The sequence below is a fragment of the Hylobates moloch genome, unplaced genomic scaffold (assembly GCF_009828535.3).
Source record: "Hylobates moloch isolate HMO894 unplaced genomic scaffold, HMol_V3 SCAFFOLD_12, whole genome shotgun sequence".
Taxonomy (NCBI): domain Eukaryota; kingdom Metazoa; phylum Chordata; class Mammalia; order Primates; family Hylobatidae; genus Hylobates; species Hylobates moloch.
In genome coordinates, this window is record NW_026652287.1 from 3,782,979 (window position 1) to 3,797,940 (window position 14,962).

The following is a 14,962-nucleotide window of genomic DNA, read 5'->3' on the forward strand; positions in this document are numbered from 1 at the left end:
GTAGCTGAGAGAGGAGCAGGTTGGAGGGGGTAGCTGAGAGAGGAGCAGTTTGGAGGGAGTAGCTGAGGGAGGAGCGGTTTGGAGGGGTAGCTGATACTGCTGTTGCCCCACTGGTGCTCCCTCGTCCTCTCTCGGCCTCAGAGCCCAGCCTTTCTCAGGGATGGCAACTTGCTGAGATCAAAAAGTCTGCACCTTCTGGCCTTCCTCCTGGCAGCTGGGTTTGGGCATGTGACTAAGGCCTGGCCAATCAGATAAAAGTGGCATCTTCGGAAGGAACTTCCAGGAAAGGCCTTTAAAGGTTCTGGCTCAGCCTAGAGGGGCCCACCTCTTACCTCTCCTTTTGGCTACATGGAATGGCTATATGGTAGTTGGAGTTTCAGGGGCCACCTTGTGAACTTGGGGTAGAAAAAGCCTCGGTCGCTGATTACTTCATGGGGTCTCTGTGTCAGGCCTGAGCTGTCCATCTTTCAATGCCTTTTATGTGGGAGAATAAGGCCCGTTATGTTTATGCAGCTGTTATTTTGTGATTTCCATTCTGTGCCACTGAGTCTACTCTTAGGGGGAGAAATGAACAGTAGAACAAAAACCAAGAACCCGTGTGGTTAGAATGAGTTAGAGGTGCCTTTTAGATACTCATCCAGAGGTGTGGAATAGACACTTACATACACATGAATGGAGCTTAGGGCTAACTCATTGATTAATTATTAATCCTGTTGCCACACAATAAGAAACAAGTCTCTTTTTCATGTCCTACAAATTACTTTCCTCATGAGCTTGCAAAGCCAAATAACAATGACTGTCCTTCAAGAAATGTTCCAGACGAAATGTATTTGTACCATAATGACCATTACGAATCAACTGGTCACCCCATTTGCATAGGTACAATATCTGGGCAATTTCCATTCCAGCCTTCCACACAGCACTGACCACAGAGCACCTGAACCCGGGTGGGGGTGAGGAGAAAAGGGTCAGAGGGCAACACAGGGGGACACTGGTGAGCTCTTCCTGGATTCGAGCAAATGCATGTTTCTCCATAGAGAAGGATGGGCATCAATGAGATGCACGAGGTGTTTTTTTTTTTTTTTTTTTTAATGTTTCTAGGTCTACAAGGGCTTTAGGGAGATGGCAACCAATGTGATGTCTAGCCTTTTACATGAAAAAATCTTTTACTTGTGTTACTCCTCTAGATAAAGGCCATCTGGAGTTTAAGCTTAATTCAATCATATTTTAGTAGGCATCCAACAGGGTCTAAACTATTTTCAAAGATCTTTCATACCATAGAAAGGCCCAAGTTATTACTGGGGTCCAAGGGAAAAAAAATAGAAAGCAATAACTAAGATAAGCGATCCGTCAAAAGTTAAACGTGCTAACAGGCCCACACAACACACACTAGAGCACAGATCTCTAAGGCTTGCACAGAGAAACGCTGTACCCAGGTTTGCAGAAGCGGTTGTTTCTTTTCTTCTCTCCTTGAATTTAATTAGAAATGGAGATACATAATACTAACACCAAGAACTGTCTTTCTTCTCAAACTGGTTTTCAGATCCCTAGAAATCAGGACATATGTTTTATATGTGCTAGAAACTGGAAACACATTTCATGTATTAATTCACTGAATCCTTCTCTCAGCGCTATGAGGCATGAGCGTGTATTACGCCCATTGTGTAGGTGAGGAAACTGAGACACAGGGGATTCAAATGGCTTGTGTGAGAGCTGGGAATTCACACAGGCGGGCTGGTCCCAGAGGCCCTGAGGACAGCCCCTGTGCTGAGCTCTTCCTTGATGGGAGTGGGGAGGCTGAGAGCTGATGAGGGTATGCTGCCCCCATATCCATCTGTATTAGTATCTTACTGCTGCAGTGACAAATCACCACAAATCCGGTGACTCTAAACAGCATGTATTTATTATCAGACAGTTCCGAGGTCAGACGTCCTAACATCAAGGTGTTGGCAGAGCTCCCTTCCTGCTGAGGGCTCTTGGGGAGAATCAGTTTCTTGCCTCTTGCAGCTCCTAAACGCTGCGCAATTCCCTGCCTCGTGGCTACTGACATGGTTTGGATCCATGTCCCTGCCCAAATCTCATGTAGAATGGTTATACCCGATGTTGGAGGTGGGGCCTGGTGGGAGGTGATTGGGTCATGCAGTTGGATCCTCCATGAATGGTTTAGCCCCATGGCCTTTGGTGCTGTCCTGGTGATAGTGAGTTCTTGTGAGATCTGGTGATTTAAAAGTGTGCAGCGCCTCCCCACTTCCTCCTGCTCCACACACGGGGAAGTGCCTGTTCTCCCTTTGCCTTCCACCATGATTGAAAGCTCCCTGAGGCCTCCCCAGAAGCTGAAGCAAAGCCACTCTGCTTCCTGTACAGCATGCCCATGAGCCAATGACACCTTGCTTCTTTAGACATTACCCAGTCTCAGGTATGTCTTCATAGCAGTGCGAGAATGGACTCATACAGCCCCTTCTTCCATCTTTTTGCCAGCAGGACAGCGTCTTCAGGTCTCTCTGACCTCTGCGTGTCCTTGCATCTCCTATTGTTCTGGGACTCTGTCTCCCTATTAGAAACATTTTGATTCTTGGGATAATCCCGGATGATCTCCTCACATAATCACCTGATGTGGTTTGGATCTGCGTCTCCACCCAAATCTCCTGCCGCATTGTTACCCCCAGGGTTGGAGGCGGGGCCTGGTGGGAGGGGATTGGATCATGGGGGCGGAGTTCTCATCAATGGTTTAGCACCATTCTCTCCGTGCTGTTCTCAGGAGGGTGAGTGCTTGAGTTCCTATGAGATCCGGTTAAGTGTGTGGCACCTCACTCGCCTTTGGCCCTGCTCCTGCCATGTAAGATAGCTGCTTCCACTTCACCTTCTGCCATGAATCAAAGCTCCCTGAGGCGTTCCCAGGAGCAGATGATACCAGGCTTCCTGTGCAGCCTGCAGAACTGCGCACCATTTAAACCTCTTTTCTTTGTAAATTACCCACCCTCAGTTATTTCTTTATAGCAGTGCAAGAACAGACTAATACGTCACCCCTACAAAATCCGTTTGGCCATGTCAGTAACCCCTCCACAGGTTCCAGGGATTAAGATGTGGACATCTCTGGGGTGTCATTTTATATTTACCACATAATCTAAAGAGTGTGTGTGTGGAGGGGGAGAAGAACATGGAACTAACCTTATTGATCGGCATTCCTGGCTTTTGCAAATCTGTTTACTGCAGGTCCAGAATGTGAATGTCTCACTTAGAAAGTCAAGCAGTGGCCATGTGTGATGACTCACACCTGTAATCCCCATACTTTGGGAGGCCAAGGTGCGTGGATCACTTGAGGCCAGGAGTTCGAGTCCAGCCTGGCCAATATGGCAAAACCCTGTCTCTACTGAAAATACAAAAATTATCCGGGCGTGGTGGCGCATCCCTATAATCCCAGCTACTCGAGTGGCTAAGGCACGAGAATCATTTGAACCCCAGAGGCAGAGGTTGCAGTGAGCTGGGCACCACTGCACTCCAGCCTGGGTGACAGAGCATGACTCTGTGAAAGAAAGAAAGAAAGAGAGAAAGGGAGAAAGGGAGAAAGAGAGAGAAAGAAGGGAGGGAGGGAGGGAGGGAAGGAGGAAGGAAGGGAGGGAGGGAGGGAGGGAGGGAGGAAGGGAGGAAGGAAGGAAAGAAAGTCAAGCAGCAAACGAAAGTGACAGGCTGCTCTCAATTCAAGGGGTATTTATTAAATCCCACAACACACATTTATCACAACGTCATGCACTAAGTAGGTTCTTAGTAAAACATGGTGGGATTTAGAAATGATAAGAGTAATAGTTTACACTTACATTATCCTCTCTTTGTTCTAAGCACTGTTCTGCATGTCAACATGTTAGATTCACACAACTCCACATATTCTAGGAGGAAGGTGGGAAAAGCCTTCTGAGAGGGTGGTGGTCTTCATATAGTGCCGAACTTCCACCTCAGCTAAGGCTATTTATTCACTTTTTTCCTATTACCTTTCAGGTATGCAGTCCATTGAATTAACTCCTGATAGGGTTCGACTTCTAACTTCAGCTTCCTTTGATGACTATTTCAATGGGAATAGGAGCAAACAATAAAATTGGACCTGAATAGTTTGAATTTATCAGATGTCAATGAATAATTTCACTTAATAGCACTTGTGAAAGTTTAATTGTTCCTTTCTAGCCTTTGGCTTTCATTAAAGCAATCAACAAATTCCTAGGTGCAAAGCTCGGGCAGAGGAGGGGGTAAGGCCACAAAATGAGTGCAGTGGCAAGGAAGCGAGGTTATTTTTGCAGCCTTATCACCTCCCCTCCCTGGGCTCCATGCCTAGGACTTCGTTGTCTATTTCCTCTTGCCTAGGTGGAAAACACAGGCTGGTCGCTTGACTTGATTTTGTTAACAGCAGGCAGTAGAACCAGTGTCTTGTGTGCCATTCTAGACCAGCCAGCCCCCAGCCGACCAGGCATCTGACCACAGATATATGAGTGATCCAGTCACAACCAGCCAAACATGACTTAGGTCAGCAGAACTGCAGACTCATGAGCAATAGTTATAGTAATTAATAACATCATAATAAATTACAATCAATAAACCATAATAATAAGCAAACTGTGTTCATTGTAAGTCACTAAGATTTAGTGTGTTATTTAGTTTTGTGATGCAATCATAGATAAAGAGAGGGTATCCTTGGGTGAGCTCCTCAAGCTGGTCTAAATGAATCACAGAGGGCTGGCAATTTGTGTCAACACATCATCTAGTTCTAATTCAGAGATCATAAGATGATCTACAGTTATTACAAGTAAACCGAGTCCATATTTTAAAATTGAGACACTTTATAAAGAAATCCCAAGTTTGGGCTCTTTCCACAAAAAGATGAAATTTCTGTTGATGCTGAGGGTGTGTTTTCCAAGGGCAGCCATGTGTGGAGCTGTTGCCTGCTGCATCTGCCCTCACGTCCTCGATCCTCACTCTGGTTGTCAGGTGCGGTGTTGAAAATGCAATATGGAATGTCGGGATTGTAACTCCTGGCTGATTTCATCCACTTAACGGTTGTGCATTCTGAACTGCCTTGTATTGACTTCTGCTTCTGCCATTTTCTAGCTGTAATATCAGGTATTTTGCTCACTCTCTTTGTGCCTCAGTTTCCTCACCTGTAATATGCAGGATATGAAGGTAACCGACTTTAGAGTTGTGTTGTGAGGATCAAATACATTGTGATGTGGAAAGTTATTTGGCCAGTGAGTTAGTCTGTTCTCACACTGCTATAAAGAATACTACCTGAGACCAGGTAATTTATAAAGAAAAGAGGTTGAATTGGCTCACAGTTCTGCATGGCTGGGGAGGCCTCAGGAAGCTTACAATCATGGCAGAAGGTGAAGGGGAAGCAAGGCAGTCTACATGGTGGCAGGAGAGAGAGAGAGAGAGAGTGAAGGAAGCCACACACTTTTAAACCATCAGATCTCCTGAGAACTCACTATCATGAGAACAGCATGGGGGAAATCACCCCCATGATCCAATCACCTCCTGTCGGTCCCTCCTTTGACATGTGGGGATTACAATTCGAGATGAGATTTGGGTGGGGACACAGAGGCAAACCATGTCAGCCAGTGCCTGACGTCTTGAAAGAGCTCTGTCAATGTTTGCTATACTTATGATAATAATTGTTTTTTAATGTTACCAGCTGTGCCCTGTAGGTACTTGAGTTTTCAACTCTTCCTCTCATTTCCTCTTTTTCTGCTTTATTTCTCATTCTGTACCTGCGTTGTGAATCTACCCCAGTAAAAAGAAAGGACAGCAGTTTGGAAAATAGATTTGGGATATTTAGGATTTTTAATATATAGATTTTCACTTCTTCGTTGAGGTCCCCCATAGAGTCCGTAGCAGGAACTATCCCTGAGGCCGTGTTGCCTTTAAGAAAAGCCCATGCTACATCTCTGCTTTGTATCCCTTCACCCACATCTCCTCGTTTCCCCAGACCCCACCTGTGGTAATGACTGTTTCATTCTTTGTGTCTGCATATTTGAGCTCTTTAGAAAATATTCCACATATAAGTGAGATGATGCAGGATTTGTTTTTCTGTGTCTGCATCCCACTTAGCATGATGTCCACCAGGTTCATTCGTGTTGTGGCACATGGCAGGATCTCCTTTTTTTTTTTTTTTTTTTTCTGAGATGGCGTCTCGCTCTGTCACCCAGGCTGGAGTGCAATGGCGTGATCTCGGCTCACCACAACCTCAGCCTCCTGGTTCAAGCAATTCTCCTGCCTCAGCCTCCCAAGTAGCTGGAACTACAGGCATGTGCCACCACGCCCAGCTAATTTTTGTATTTTTAGTAGAGACGGGGTTTCACCATGTTGCCCCTGATGGTCTCGATCTCTTGACCTCATGATCCGCCTGCCTTGGCCTCCCAAAGTGCTGGGATTACAGACTTGAGCCACCACGCCCAGCCCCTTTTTTAAAGGCTGAATACTATTCCATTCTCTCTCTCTATGGAACCACATTGTCTTTATCCATTCATCTGCTCATGGGCACTCAGGTGGTTTCTGTGTCTTGGTTATTGTGACGATGTTACTAATGCTGCAGTGTGGCTCAAAGGATACAAATGAGCAGATATGCAGAATAAACAGGTCTAGAGGTCTAAGGTGCGTTAGGAGGACGCAAGTTAACAAAGTTGTATTAGGGGTTTTGTGAAATACATAGATTTTAGCTGCTCTTGTCACAAAAAAGGAACCATGTGAGATGACGGTTGTCAATCTGCTTCACAATAGTAATTGTTTTATTTTATTTTCTTTCTATTTTTGTTTTATTTCTTTCGCAGTAACCATTTTTACCGTCTATATGTACCCCAAAACATCACATTGTGAACCTCAAATATATGAAACAAAATTTGCTAATTAAAAAAAAAAAAGCCCATCTGTGTAGCTGCTTTCAAGGGGATTGGCAGAAAATATTGAAATCAAAGATGTGATAACCTGTGACTTGGTATCTCTCTTCCTATAGGCTGCCCTAGAGCAACCTCCTTGTGTTGGGCATCGTATGGATGGTCACAGCAGCATTGTACATATATGATTACTTTAAAAAATCGATTTACTTTAAAAAAATTACCACTTATCAAAATTGACACCTTGTCTCTGTATAGTTCCATGACATTTACACAGGTATAGATTGGTGTAACTGGCATCACCATCAGGGCACTGGAAATTTCCTCACATTAACCCTTTGTAGTAACATACTCCTTCCCCCACCCCTTACCTCTGGCCCTTGTGATCTCTTCTCCATCACTATAGTTTTTTTTTTTTTTTGACGATATCGTAGAAATGGAATCATATGGTATATAACCTTTTGAGATTGTCTATTATTATTTTTCTTAGTGCAAAACTTGAACTCACCGAAAAGTACATCAGTAAGTGAATAGTTAAATAAAACAGTCTATAAACATACTGCGAAGTGCCATATGCCAGTTAAAATAGCATAAAGTAGGACGAGTACCAGCCGGAGGGACCGGGAGCTGGATTGGGTATCATTTATTCTTTATTTTTCAGGATCTTTGTTTTTCCTCTGGAGATATCTGAGCTCACAATCTGGGACAATATGGCAGAATCCTTTTTTTTTCAGATTTTGGCTTGTTGTGGTAGCTGAAGGGGCTCAGAAACGAAGAGTTTTGGAAATTTAAGGAGCTCCTCAAACAAGAACCTTTGAAATTGGAACTCAAGCCAATCACCCGGACTGAGCTTCCCAGGAAGATGTAGCAAAGCTGTTGGACAAACATTTTCCAGGAAAACAGGCTTGGGAGGTGACACTGAACCTATTTCTACAGATCAATAGGAAAGATCTCTGGATGAAGGCTCAGGAAGAGAGAAGAAATAAGCTGAACCCATATAGGAAGCATATGAAAGAAAAATTTCAACCTGTATGGGAAACAGAAACCTGTCTCCATGTCTGTGAGCATTTCCACAAAGAAACCATGAAAAATGAGTCAAAGTGTTGAATGATGCATATACTGCTGAGGCTAGACTACTCACTGTGGTCCTGGAGGGTTCTGATGGAATTGGAAAAACAACCCTTTTAAGAAAAGTGATGGGCCAGGCGCAGTGGCTCACTCCTGTAATCCCAGCACTTTGGGAGGCCGAGGTGGGCAGATCACCTGAGATCAGGAGTTCAAGACCAGCCTGGCCAACATGGTGAAACCCTGTCTCTACTAAAAATACAAAAATTAGCCGGGCGTGCTGGTGCATGCCTATAATTCCAACTACTTGGGAGGCTGAGGCAGGAGAATCACTTGAACCTGGGAGGCGGAGATTGCACTGAGCTGAGATTGCACCACTGCACTGCAGCCTGGGCAACAGAACAAGACTCAGTCTCAAAAAAAAAAAAAGTGATGTGGGACTGGCAGAAGGAAACTTATGGAAGGATAGATTCACATTTGTTTTTTTCCTTAATGTCTATGAAACGAATGGTATCACAGAGACCAGCTTAGTGGAGCTCCTCTCTAGGGACTGGCCTGAGTCTCCAGAGAAGATCAAAGACATTTTTTTCCCCAGCCAGAGCAAATTCTGTTCATCATGGATGGCTTTGAGCAACTGAAGTTTGACTGGGAACTTAAGGCTGACTTGTGTGATGACTGGAGGCAGCAGCAGCCAACACACATTATCCTGAGCAGTTTGTTGCAAAAAAAGATGATTCCAGAATCCTCTCTGCTTATTGCATTAGGATAAGTGGGTATGCAAAACAACTATTTTATGTTGTAGCATCCAAAACCCATAGAGCTCCCAGGATTCACTGAACTTGAAAGGAGGCTGTATTTCTCCTACTTCTTCAGCGAGAATAAAGCCTTGAAAGCCTTCCATTTTGTGAGAGACACTGGACTGCTCTTTATCTTGTGCCATAATCCCTGTATATGCTGGTTGGTCTGTACTTGTATGAAATGGTGGCTAGAAAGGGGAGAAGACCTTGAAATAAACCCCCAAAACACCTTCATTCATTTGTTAAAAATGAATGCATTTCATTCATTTGCTAAAAATGATGCATTCATTTTTAACAAATGTATTTAAAGCAGGAAGTCAGAGTTTTCCACCTAGGGTGAACAGAGCCCAACTAAAAAGCCTGTGTGCTTTGGCTGCAGAGGGAATTTGGACACATGCATTTGTATTTTGCCTTGGGATCTCCGGAGGAATGGGTTATCTGAGTCTGAGGGCTTAATGTGAGTGGGTATGAAACTTCTCCAAAGAAGAGGTGACTGTTTTACCTTCATCCACGTATGTATCCAAGAGTTCTGTGCCGCCATGTTTTATTTGCTCCAACAACCCAAAGATGATCCTAACCCAACCATTAGAAGCATAATCCAGCTTGTAAGAGCAAGTGTGGCTCAGCCTCAAACCCACTTGGCCCAGGTCGGGGTATTTGTGTTTGGAATTTCAACAGAAGAAATCGTCAGCTTGCTGGAGATGTCCTTTGGTTTTCCACTGTCCAAAGACCTAAAGAAGGAAATAACCCAATGCCTTAAAAGTTTAAGTCATGTAAGCTTTGCTTAACGTTCAGTACCAACAAGAACTTCCAGATGTTAGACATGGAAAACAGTAGCCTCGGTGACGCCTCCCTGGCAGTTCTTGGCAAAGCGCTGGTTCAACCTGTTGTAAGCTCCAAAAACTCACATTTACTTTTATGTCTAACTTTGGAAATGATCCAGAATTATTTAAGGCAGTTCTTCACGACCCTCATCTGAAACTTCTGAGCCTGTGTGGCACTAGCCTCTCCCATACTGGTGTCAGGCACCTGTGTGAGACATTGAAGCACGCAATATGCAAGATAGAAGAGCTGATACTGGGAACGTGTGACATCTCCGATGAAGGTTGTGAAGACATCGCCTCTGTCCTGGCCTGCAACAGCAAGCTGATACATCTGTCCTTGGTAGAAAATCCCGAAAAGGACGAAAGAATGATGTTGCTGTGCCCTGGAACTGCTGATGTTGATGTACTGCTGTCTCACCTGTGTCTCCTGTGAAGACATTTCCCACGTCCTTTTCTGGGGTAAATCTCTGTCCCTTCTTGATCTGGGGTCAAATGTCCTGGAAGATAATGGAGCGGCGTCTCTGTGTGAAGCGCTGAAGCACAAAGACTGAAACATACAGGAGTTGTTGTTGATGGGCTGTTTCCTTACTTCCGTTTCCTATGTGGACATTGCTGCTGTTCTTATTTGCAATGAAACACTGAAGACCCTGAAACTTGGGTGTGATGAAATAGGAGGTGCTGGTGTCAAACAGTTATGTGACGCTTTGAAGCATCCTCACTGTAAATGAGAGTGTCTTGCACTGCAAACATGGCTAATCACCTGTGCCTGCTATGAGGACCTTGCTGCGGCACTCACTGCCTGCAAAACACGGAGGAGCCTGAACCTCGACTGGGTTGGTTACCTTGGACCCGATGTGGTGGTGGTGCTGTGTGAGGCTTTGAGCCACCCGGACTGTGCACTGCGGATGCTTGGTGTCACTGTAGCTGAAAGGAAACTTAACCATCTTCCCTACTTCCAAATATTTAAGGCTGCACAAATCTGCCTTTGATGAAAAAAAACTCAGAAGAGGCTGATGTCTGTGGAAGAAAAAATTCCCCACCTGACCAATTCACATGAACCTTGGACCAATGAGGAATACAAGATCAGGGGTGTGCTCCTCTGATGGGGAGCACCCTGAAGTAGTCTTCTCACAAAGGCTTTCCTTGGTCACAATGGGCTCTTCTCCTCCTGGCACCTCTGTCCTGTAATTGCACGTCATGGCAGCAGGTCTGTGATTTCAGGGCTACTTCCTGACGGTGTTCTAGCAATATGATTATGGAGAGTGATTCGCTGTGTATGTGCTGATTGTCTTTGCCTCAGTTCTGTATTCCCTTATCTTTAGAAATCCCATTCTACCTTGCAATATTTGGAAGAACAAGTACATTAAATGAGTGCTAAATGCTCTGGAAAGCTTGGCTTTATTTTTTTAACGGGTGCCTTGGTGTGTAAGAGCATGCATTTGCAGGCATCACAATTCTCTGATACTTCTGACATAGAAGTGACGATAGAATGAATGTGTCTATAGTTCATATTGCTAGCACCCAAAATTTCTGTTTCTAGTTTGTCCAGATTTAGATTTCATCAGTTTTCTTGTCCAATTAAAAAAAGCATTTCCAAATCTCTACTTATCCTTTCATATATGACACTCCAATAGATTTTTTCTAAAAATTCAGTATTACCCAAATGTATCTACACTGTTTATGTATATTTTAAAAGACAATATTAAACACCTCACTGCCATAATTTTTTTTTTTTTAAAAACCAAATAGCATAAAGTAGGCCTATATGTGCTAACATAGAATTCCATGACATACTGTTGTGTAAAAAGTCTCCAGCAGTGGCCAGGTGCCGTGGATCACACCTGTAATCCCAATACTTTGGGAGGCTTAGGTGGGCAGATAGCGTGAGCCTTGAAGTTTGAGACCAGCCTGGACAATATACAGAGACATTGTCTCTACAAAAATACAAAAATTAGCCAGGCATGGTGGCACATGCCTGTAACCCCAGCTACTCAGGAGGCTGAGATGGGAGGATCACCTGAGCCTGGGAGGTCAAGGTTACAGTGAGCCAAGATCCTGCCACTGTACTCCAGCCTTGGTGACAGAGCAAGACCCTGTCTCAAAAAAAAAAAAATCACCAACAGGTATATTCAGTATATTATCATTTATGTTAATTCCCTCTTCTTTATGTAGCTTCCATATAAATTTATAGGGAAAGGAAAGCACCAAGTAGTTAGCAATTGTTACCTGATAAGGCTCAAGCATTCTTTGCTTATCCCTAAACCTCATTCCTGAAACTCCCCCAATCCTGAGACCCATCCACAGCCCTGGGACTGTGTTATCAATGTTGTCCTAGTGATACAGAATGGCTCCCATCTAAACTCCACCCTCAAGCCTGGACCCTCCACCCGAAGTAAAAACAGTTGACCCTGATACAGGAGGGCTGGGCTCCCAGCTAAACTCCACCCTCAAGCCAGAACCCTCCATCCTAAGTAAAAACAGCTGATCCTGATACCGAAGGGCTGGGCTCCCAGCTAAACTCCACCCTCAAGCCGGAACCCTCCATCCTAAGTAAAAGCAGCTGATCCCGATACAGAAGTTCTGGGATCCCAGCTAAACTCCACACTCAAGCCTGGACCCCTCCACCCTAAGTAAAAACAGCTGATCCTGATACAGAAGGGCTCCCGGCTAAACTCCACCCACAAGTCTGGACCCACGGCCCTAAGTGAAAGCAGCTGACCCCATTCCAAATTATTGCCTTTTTGGCCCACACGGCCCCCTGTCCTGTGTACCTAAAAGTCAGACTAGCTGGCAGGAAAAAAAAGAAGAGAGCAACACAAGCTGCTGATGGGCGGGGATACAAGCGGCTGAGTGGGGAGCCGGGAAACAGCAATGAGCACGGGAGAACTTCAGATGGTGCAGCTCTGGAGGGGAGCTCAGCCAGAGATGGCTGGGCTTCAGGGAAATATCACCTTCTTCCTGAACCATCTCCTTTCCAGCTCCCCTTCCACCGAGAGCCACTTCCACTGTTCAATAAAGCCTTCCACATTTATCGTCTTTCAAACAGTTCATGTGACTTGGTTCTTCCTGGACACCCAACAAAAACTGTGTCAAAAAGGGCAGGTGCAGGATTCTGTCACCCTCACTCTTCACTGAACTGTTAACACTTAGCTGTCCACAGACTGCAGGCTGAGTGAAATGTACCACTCCCGAAGGGGGTCAAGGTGAAGGGAAAAATCCCGTCTCAATAGTCTTCAACCTGCTCCCCAAGGGTCCCTGATTCTGGAGTACATTCCACTGGGAAGTTCCCCCCCCGACACTGAATAGGGCTGACCTGTGTCACCAATAGGGTATTATAAATAGTATGTGACATCCAGGGCCACACACACTCTCTCTCTCCTCTCTCTCTCTCTCTTGCATCACTTGCTCTGGGGGAAACCAGCTGCCACGTTGAAAGGACCCTCAAGCAGCCCAGTGGAGAGACCCATGTGATGGAGAGCTGAGACCTTCTGCCCACAGCCAGGAACAGAGGCCTCCTTCCAGCAGCCTGTGAGTGACCCACCTTAGAAGTGGCTCCCGAGCCCCAGTTGAACCAGTAGTGTAGCCCTGGTCAACATCTTGATGGCAACCATGAGGAGCCCTGAGCTGGACCAATGGCTATGCCAGTACCAATTTTTGAGCTACAGCAACTGTGTGCCATAATAAGTGTTTGTTGTTTCAGGCTGCTAAGCTTTGGAATAACTTGTTGTGTGGATGCATCAGTTATCTACTGCTGTGTAACAAATTATCCCCAAACATAGCAGCTGAACACAACTAACATTCAGTATCTCACAGACTCTGTAGGTAAGAAGCCTGGGAGCAGCTTAGTCAAGTTTCTCTGGCTCAGGGCCTCTCATGATGCTGGCCAGCGGTAAAGTCATCTCAAGGCTTGATGTGGAGAGGGTTGGCTTCCAAGCTTTTTCATGTGGCTGTCAATGAGCCTCAGGCCTCTGTCACCTGGGCCTCTCCATGGAGCTCTTTTGTGATGTGGCTCCTGACTCCCTCTAGAACAAGTAATGACACAGAGAGAGAGAGTGTGAGAGAGCACACCTGTCACCTGTAGGAGCACGTTCAGGCTACCATATCAAGATACCATTGGCTGTGTGGCTTACACAACAGGAAATCTATTTTCTCCCAGTTCTGGAAGCTAGAAGTCTAAGATCAAGGTCCCAGAATGTTGGTTTGTAGTGAGGATTCTCCTCCTGGCCTGCGGCTAGCTGCCTTCTCTCTGTGTCCTCACATAGTAAAGAGAGAGAGAAAGCTCTGGTGTTGCTTGCTTGCTTGATTTCTTCCTTTCTTTCTTTCTTTCTTTCTTTCTTTCTTTCTTTCTTTCTTTCTTTCTTTCCTCCCTCCCTCCTTTCTTTCTCTTTCTTTCCTTCCTTCCTTCCTTCCTTCCTTCCTTCCTTCCTTCCTTCCTTCCTTTCTATCTTTCTGTCTTTCTTTCTTTCTTTTCGTAAATAGGGTCTTGCTCTGTTGCCCAGGCTGGAGTGCAGTTGCACAATCATGGCTCACTGCAGCTTCAACCTCCAAGGCTCAAGCGATCCTCTGGCCTCAGCCTCCTAAGTAGTTGGAACTACAGGTGTACACCAGCATGCCTGGCTAATTTTTTTTTTTTTTTTTTGTAGAATTGGGGTTTCACTGTGTTGCCCAGGGTGCTCTCAAACTCCTGGGCTTATGTGATCCTCCCACCTTGGCCTCCAAAAATGCTGGGATTACAAGCATGAGCCACTGCACCCAGCCATAATTTTTTTAAAAGTATTTTTAACAAATGGGGGCTCACTGTGTTGCCCAGCCTGGTCTCCAACTCCTGAGCTCAAGTAATCATCCCACCTTAACTTCCCAAAGCACCGGGATTACAGAAGTAAGCCACAGTGCCTGGCTTCTCTTCTTATAAAGACACAATCCTATCAGATTATAGGTCTACCCTTATGACCTCATTGAACCTTAATGAGCTCTGTAAAGGTCCTATTTCCAAATGCATTCACATTGGGGGTTAGGGGTTTAACATATAAATTGTAAAGGGACACATTTCACCTCACATTGCCACCCAAGGTGGGAGTTACAGCCTTTTTATGACCTAACCTTGGAAGTGACATCTCATCGTATGTGCCATGTTCCATTTATTAGAAGTGAGTAAGTCCAGCTCACATGTGAGGAGAGGGGATTACACAAGAGCATGAATGTCAGGAGGCAGGCATTGGTGGGGGCATCGTAGAGGCTGCCTACTACATTAGCAGATAACCAGCAGAAATGGTACAAAACATCTTTCTGCAATCAACTTCATTTCAGTCTTTTAGAAGCATTCAAAAATGTACCATGGTTTAGAAAATAGCAGTTCTTTCTTTTTAAATTTAATCCCTGTAATAAACAATACATTCACATGGTA

General features: G+C 45.0%; 1 protein-coding gene and 1 pseudogene across 1 annotated transcript in view; one reads left to right on the forward strand and one right to left on the reverse strand.

The window, feature by feature from the left end:
• The window catches only part of LOC116479363 (NACHT, LRR and PYD domains-containing protein 9-like), a 66,868-nt pseudogene extending 56,321 nt beyond the window's left edge, over positions 1-10,547 (forward strand).
• Positions 1-14,962, reverse strand: part of GLT1D1 (glycosyltransferase 1 domain containing 1) — a 187,684-nt gene that overhangs the window by 8,597 nt on the left and 164,125 nt on the right. The gene's annotated exons all lie outside the window — the stretch shown is intronic.